We start from the raw sequence: 7,500 nt of genomic DNA, 5'->3' as shown, positions 1-7,500 counted from the left end.
GCCCCGACCGGGCCCCTGGACCCAGCCGGGGCTCCCAGGCCCGGAGGCACAGGGGAAGCCTCCCCGGGCCCGCCGGACCCCGTCCCGGGCACCCTGCCCCACGGCAGGACCCAGGACGGAGCCCGGGGTGGGGAGGCCACCCTCCCCGGGGCCCTCAGGGGCCCCGGATGGAGCTCCTGAACACAGACAAGCAAGGGGAGGCTCCCCGGGCATATCGGAACCCCTTTCCGGGCCCTTGGCAATGCGGCAGGCTGGGAGACAGGGCCCAGGGCCTGAGCACCCGACCCGGGGCCCGCCCGGGCCCATGGACCCAGCCGGGGCTCCCAAGCCCGGAGGCGCATGGGACGCCTCCCCGGTCCCTCCGGACCCCGTCCCGGGCACCCTGCCACGCAGCAGGACCAAGGACAGAGCCCGGGGTGGGGAGGCCGCCCTCCCCGGGCCCTCAGGGGCCCTAGCCACTGCTCCTGAACCCAGCCAAGCAAGGGGAGGCTCCCCGGGCACATCGGAACCCCTTCCCGGGCCCTTGGCCGTGCGGCAGGCTGGGAGACAGGGCCCAGGGCCGGAGCACCCGACCCGGGGCCCGCCCGGGCCCCTGGACCCAGCCGGGGCTCCCAAGCCCGGAGGTGCATGGGACGCCTCCCCGGTCCCTCCGGACCCCGTCCCGGGCACCCTGCCACGCAGCAGGACCAAGGACAGAGCCCGGGGTGGGGAGGCCGCCCTCCCCGGGCCCTCAGGGGCCCTAGCCACTGCTCCTGAACCCAGCCAAGCAAGGGGAGGCTCCCCGGGAACAACGGAACCCATTCCTAGGCCCTTGGCAGTGCGGTAGGCTGGGAGACAGGGACCAGGGCCGGAGCACCCCACCCGGGGCCCGCCCGGGCCCCTGGACCCAGCCGGGGCTCCCAAGCCCGGAGGCGCATGGGACGCCTCCCCGGACCCATGGAGCCCGTCCTGGGCATTGAGCCATGCCGTTGGCCTGGAGATGGGTGCCCCGGACGCCCGGGGGAGGTCTGTCTGGGACACATGGAGCCCGTCCTGGGCATTGAACCATGCCGTTGGCCTGGAGAAGGGAGCCCCGGACGCCCGGGGGAGGACTGCCCGGTACCCGTGGAGCCCTTCCCGGGTACTTTGCAACGCCGTTGGCCTCCTGGAGATGGGTGCCCCGAACGCCCGGGGGGTGGGCTGCCCGGGACCCGTGGAGCCCGTCCTGGGCACTCTGACCTGCTGTTGGCCCGGGGGAGGGACCCCAGACGACCGGGACCCGTGGAGCCCGTCCTTGGCATTCTGACAAGCCGTTGGCCCGGGGAAGGGAGCCCCAGACGACCGGGACCTGTGGAGCCCGTCCTGGGCACTCCTGTATGCCGTTGGCCCGGGGAAGGGAGCCCCGGACGTCCGGGACCCGTGGAGCCCGTCCTGGGCACTCCTGTATGCCGTTGGCCCGGGGAAGGGAGCCCCGGACGTCCGGGACCCGTGGAGCCCGTCCTGGGCACTCTGAAATGCTTTGACCCGGGGAAGGGAGCCCCGGACACCCGGGGGGGAGGACTGCCCGGGACCCGTGGAACTCGTCCTGGGCACTCTGACATGCCGCTGGCCCGGGGAAGGGTGCCCCGGACGCCCGGGGCCCGTGGAGCCCGTCCTGGGCACTCTGACAAGCCGTTGGCCCGGGGAAGGGAGACCTGGACGCCCGGAACCCGTGGAGCCCGTCCTGGGCACTCTGAAATGCTTTGGCCCGGGGAAGGGAGCCCCGGACGCCCGGGGGAGGACTGCCCGGGACCCGTGGAACTGGTCCTGGGCACTCTGACATGCCGCTGGCCCGGGGAAGGGTGCCCCGGATGACCGGGGCCCGTGGAGCCCGTCCTGGGCACTCTGACATGCCGCTGGCCCGGGGAAGGGTGCCCCGGACGCCCGGGGCCCGTGGAGCCCGTCCTGGGCACTCTGACAAGCCGTTGGCCCGGGGAAGGGAGACCTGGACGCCCGGAACCCGTGGAGCCCGTCCTGGGCACTCTGAAATGCTTTGGCCCGGGGAAGGGAGCCCCGGACGCCCGGGGGAGGACTGCCCGGGACCCGTGGAACTGGTCCTGGGCACTCTGACATGCCGCCGGCCCGGGAAAGGGTGCCCCGGATGACCGGGGCCCGTGGAGCCCGTCCCAGGCACTCTGCCATGCCGTCAGCCTGGATGGAGCCCCGGACGCCCGGGGGGGGGGGGGCGAAGGCCCGGGACGCATGGAGCCTGTCCCGGGCACTCTGCCATGCCGTCGGCCTGGATGGAGCACCGGACGCCCGGGGGACGACTGCCCAAGAGCCATGGAGCCCGTCCTGGGCAATTTGACATGCAGTTGGCCTGGAGGAAGGAAGCTCCGGGTGGCCTAGGGAGGTGTTGCCCAGGCATATCCCATCTGGTCCCCATGGCAGAGAACCACCAACCCTGGAGGGGTGTCCGGGCATACCCTGCCACATAGTAATCCGGAGGCAAATTACCCCCCTTTCTTGCAATCTGTGCACGCGAGGTGACAGAGGGGACCCAAGGCGTGAAAGAACCCGACCTCATGGAGCCCTCGCTGGGATCCGGGAGGCGAATGGCACCTCATTAAGACTTCCAGGGAAGTTCGGCCATCTGGTCCCCCCCATAGGAAAGCGTTGCGGGCGACCAGATGCCCGAGGGGATCCGGGCGACCAGATGGCCGAGGGAATCCGGGCGACCAGATGGCTGGGCATGGAGGTGAAGCCGCCTGGACTCTTCCCCACCCCGTCCCCGTCCCGGGATGAATGCCCGGGACGCATGGAGCCCATCCTGGCCACTTGACGTCCCGTCCTGGGCATTGAACCATGCCGTCGGCCTGGAGAAGGGAGCCCCCGGACGCCCGGGGGAGGACTGCCCGGTACCCGTGGAGCCCTTCCCGGGTACTTTGCAATGCCGTTGGCCTCCTGGAGATGGGTGCCCCAGATGCCCGGGGGTGGGCTGCCCGGGACCCATGGAGCCCGTCCTGGGCACTTTTACATGCCGTCGGCCTGGAGGTGGGTGCCCTGGACGCCCGGGGGCGGCCTGCCCGGGACCCGTGGAGCCCCTCCCGGGTACTTTGCCAATGCCGTTTGCCTCATGGAGATGGGTGCCCCGGACGCCCGGGGGAGGACTGCCCGGTACCCGTGGAGTCCTTTCCGGGTACTTTGCAACGCCGTTGGCCTCCTGGAGATATGTGCCCCGAACGCCCGGGGGGAGGGCTGTCCGGGGCCCATGGAGCCCGTCCTGGGCACTGTGACATGCCGTCGGCCTGGAGGTGGGAGCCCCGGACGCCCGGGGGAAGGCTGCCCGGGACCCGTGGAGCCCGTCCCGGGTACTTTGCCGTCCCGTTGGCCTCCTGGAGATGGGTGCCCCGGACGCCCGGGGGAGGTCTGTCCGGGGCCCATGGAGCCCGTCCTGGGCAGTGTGACATGCCGTCGGCCTAAAGGTGGGAGCCCCGGACGCCCGGGGGAAGGCTGCCCGGGACCCGTGGAGCCCTTCCCGGGTACTTTGCCATCCCGTTGGCCTCATGGAGATGGGTGCCCCGGACGCCCAGGGGAGGTCTGTCCGGGACACGTGGAGCCCGTCCTGGGCATTGAGCCATGCCGTTGGCCCGGAGAATGGAGCCCCCAGATGCCCGGGGGAGGTGTTGCCCAGGCATATCTCATCTGGTCCCCCGGGCAGAGAACCACCAGCCCTGGAGAGGTGTCCGGGCGTACCCTGCCCCTAGTAATCCGGAGGGAAATTACCCCCCTTTCTTGCAATCCGTGCACGCGAGGTGACAGAGGGGACCCAAGGCGTAAAAGAACCCGACCTCATGGAGCCCTAGCTGGGATCCAGGAGCCGAATGGCACCTCATCGGGACTTCCAGGGAAGCCCGGCCATCTGGTCGCCCCATTGGAAAGCATCGCGGGCGACCAGAGGGCCGGGATCGAAAGGACTCCCAGCTCCCCATCCATCCCAAGCCTTCGCGGTAGGGTTCCTGACTGCTCTTGGACCCCGGCTGGGCCTCAGGCGCAGGTTGGACCACCGGAGCTCTAGGGCCCGGACGACCTGGGGGTGGGAGCCCCGGACGCCCGGGGGGAGGTCTGCCCGGGACCCATGGAGCCCGTCCTGGGTACTTTGCCAATGCCGTTGGCCTCATGGAGATGGGTGCCCCGGACGCCCGGGGGACGAATGCCCGGGACGCATGGAGCCCGTCCTGGGCACTTTTCCATGCCTTCGGCCTGGAGCCCCCAGACACCCAGGGGAGGACCACCGTGAAAACCATGGAGCCCGACCCGGGCACTTTCGAATGCCGTCAGCCTGGATGGAGCCCCGGACGCCCGGGGGACGACTGCCCAGGAGCCATGGAGCCCGTCCTGGGCAATTTGACATGCAGTTGGCCTGGAGGAAGGAAGCCCCGGGTGGCCTAGGGAGGTGTTGCCCAGGCATAGCCCATCTGGTCCCCATGGCAGAGAACCACCAGCCTCGGAGGGGTGTCCGGGCGTACCCTTCTCCCTAGTAATCCGGAGGAAAATTACCCCCTTTTCTTGTAATCTGTGCACGCGAGGTGACAGAGGGGACCCAAGGCGCGAATGTACCCAACCTCCTGGAGCCCTCGCTGGGATCCGGGCGGCGAATGGCACCTCATCGGGACTTCCAGGGAAGTTCGGCCATCTGGTCGCCCCATAGGAAAGCGTTGCGGGCGACCAGATGCCCGAGGGGATCCGGGCGACCAGATGGCCGAGGGAATCTGGTCGATCAGATGGCTGGACACGGAAGTGAAGCCGCCTGGACTCTCCCGACCCTGTCCCCGTCCCCGTGCCCGTGCCCGGGACGCATGGAGCCCGTCCTGGGCACTTTTCCATGCCTTCGGCCTGGAGCCCCCAGACACCCAGGGGAGGACCACCGTGAAAGCCATGGAGCCCGACCCGGGCACTCTGCCATGCCGTCGGCCTGGATGGAGCCCCGGACGCCCGGGGGACAAGTGCCCGGGACGCATGGAGCCCGTCCTGGGCACTTTTCCATGCCTTCGGCCTGGAGCGCCCCGACACCCTGGGGAGGACCACCGTGAAAACCATGGAGCCCGACCCGGGCACTCTGCCATACCGTCAGCCTGGATGTAGCCCCGGACGCCCGGGGGACGAATGCCCGGGACGCATGGAGCCCGTCCCGGGCACTCTGCCATGCCGTCCCGACAAATTCGTACGGACTCCTAACCTTACGACACGGATCGGAATCGAGCCCTCTCTGACCCAGCAGTTTCAGGCGCCCGGGGGACGAATGCCCGGGACGCATGGAGCCCGACCCGGGCACACTGCCTTGCCGCCGGCCTGGATGGAGCCCCGGACGCCCGGGGGACGAATGCCCGGGACGCATGGAGCCCGTCCCGGGCACTCTGCCATGCCGTCGGCCTGGATGGAGCCCCGGACGCCCGGGGGACGACTGCCCAAGAGCCATGGAGCCCATCCCGGGCACTCTGCCATGCCGTCCCGACAAATTCGTACGGACTCCTAACCTTCCGACACGGATCGGAATCGAGCCCTTTCTGACCCAGCAGATTTCAGGTTGATTTGCTATATACTTTACGTACGATTTTATGGGGGCCGATTCCGATCCGGTACGTAAAAGCAAATACGACCGACATGTCGGACAACCACGTACACCCAGGGGATAGGACTGCCCGGGTCACATGGACCCCGTCCTGGGCACTCTGATCTGCCGCCGGCGCCGGGGATCGAACCGTGATCACCAGATGGGGATATCCCAAAAATCTGGCATGGATACGGCCCGCCAGGACAGGTTTGGGCACCCCTGTTGTACGGACTCCCAAGCCCTACGGTCCTTCTGACATGGATCGGAATCGAACCCAGCAGATTTCGCGTTGACCTCCTCTATATCAGGGGTGCCCAAACCTGTCCTGGCGGGCCGTATCCATGCCAGATTTTTGGGATATCCCCATCTGGGGATCACGGTTCGATCCCCGGCACCGGCGGCAGATTAGCCCAGCACCAGGTGACTCTGGGAAATAGCTGGCGCCGCGGCTAGGGCGGCTGACTCCGGAATCTGGAGATTTTTTTATTTAAGGTTTTTGTAGAGCGCGTAGTAACCCTCGAGCATCCCAGAGATCAGGGTTCGATCCCCGGCACCGGCCGCAGATTAGCCCAGCACCACGTGACTCTGGGAAATAGCTGGCGCCGCGGCTAGGGAGGCTGACTCCGGAATCTGGAGATCACGGTTCGATCCCCGGCACCGGCGGCAGATTAGCCCAGCACCAGGTGACTCTGGGAAATAGCTGGCGCCGCGGCTAGGGCGGCTGACTCCGGAATCTGGAGATTTTTTTATTTAAGGTTTTTGTAGAGCGCGTAGTAACCCTCGAGCATCCCAGAGATCAGGGTTCGATCCCCGGCACCGGCCGCAGATTAGCCCAGCACCATGTGACTCTGGGCAATAGCTGGCGCCGCGGCTAGGGCGGCTGACTCCGGAATCTGGGGATCACGGTTCGATCCCCGGCACCGGCGGCAGATTAGCCCAGCACCATGTGACTCTGGGCAATAGCTTGCTTAATCTTCCCAACGGCCCCTAGCGCCTAGAGACCCTTACGGGCGATTGTGCGCCTTACAAATGTGGATTATTATTATTATTATTATTATTATTTGGGCCGACTCCGATCCGGTTCGTAAAAGCACATCTGCCCGAATCTGTCGGACAACCACGTACGCCCGGGAGAGGACTGCCCGGGACCCGTGGAGCCCGTCCTGGTCACTCTGACCTGCCATCGGCCTGGAGAAGGGAGCGCCGGACGCCCGGGGGGAGGACTGCCCGGGACCCGTGGAGCCCGTCCTGGGCACTCTGACCTGCCGTCTGCCCGGGGAAGGGAGCCCCGGACGCCCGGGGGGAGGACTGCCCGGGACCCATGGAGCCCGTCCTGGGCACTCTGACCTGCCGACGGCCCGGGGAAGGGAGCCCCGGACGCCCGGGGGAGGACTGCCCGGGACCCGTGGAACTCGTCCTGGGCACTCTGACATGCCGCTGACCCGGGGAAGGGAACCCCGGACGCCCGGGAGCCGTGGAGCCCGTCCTGGGCACTCTGACAAGCCGTCGGACCGGGGAAGGGAGCCCCGGACGCCCGGGACCCGTGGAGCCTGTCCTGGGAACTCCGGCATGCCGTTGGCCCAGGGAAGGGAGTCCCAGATACCCGGGACCCGTGGAGCCCGTCATGGGCACTCTGACAAGCCGGTGTCCCGGGGAAGGGAGCCCCGGACGCCGGGGACTCGTGGAGCCCGTCCTGGGCACTCTGGCATGCCGTTGGCAAGGGAAAGGGAGCCCCAGATGCCCGGGACCCGTGGAGCCCGTCCTGGGCACTCTGACAAGCCGTTGTCCCGGGGAAGGGAGCCCCGGACGCCGGGGACTCGTGGAGCCCGTCCTGGGCACTCTGGCATGCCGTTGGCCCGGGGAAGGGAGCCCAAGATGCCCGGAACCCGTGGAGCCCGTCCTGGGCACTCTGACAAGCCGTTGTCCCA

The sequence above is a fragment of the Lissotriton helveticus genome, chromosome 12 (assembly GCF_964261635.1).
Source record: "Lissotriton helveticus chromosome 12, aLisHel1.1, whole genome shotgun sequence".
Classification (NCBI taxonomy): Eukaryota; Metazoa; Chordata; class Amphibia; order Caudata; family Salamandridae; genus Lissotriton; species Lissotriton helveticus.
Note: the sequence above shows the minus strand (reverse complement) of the source record.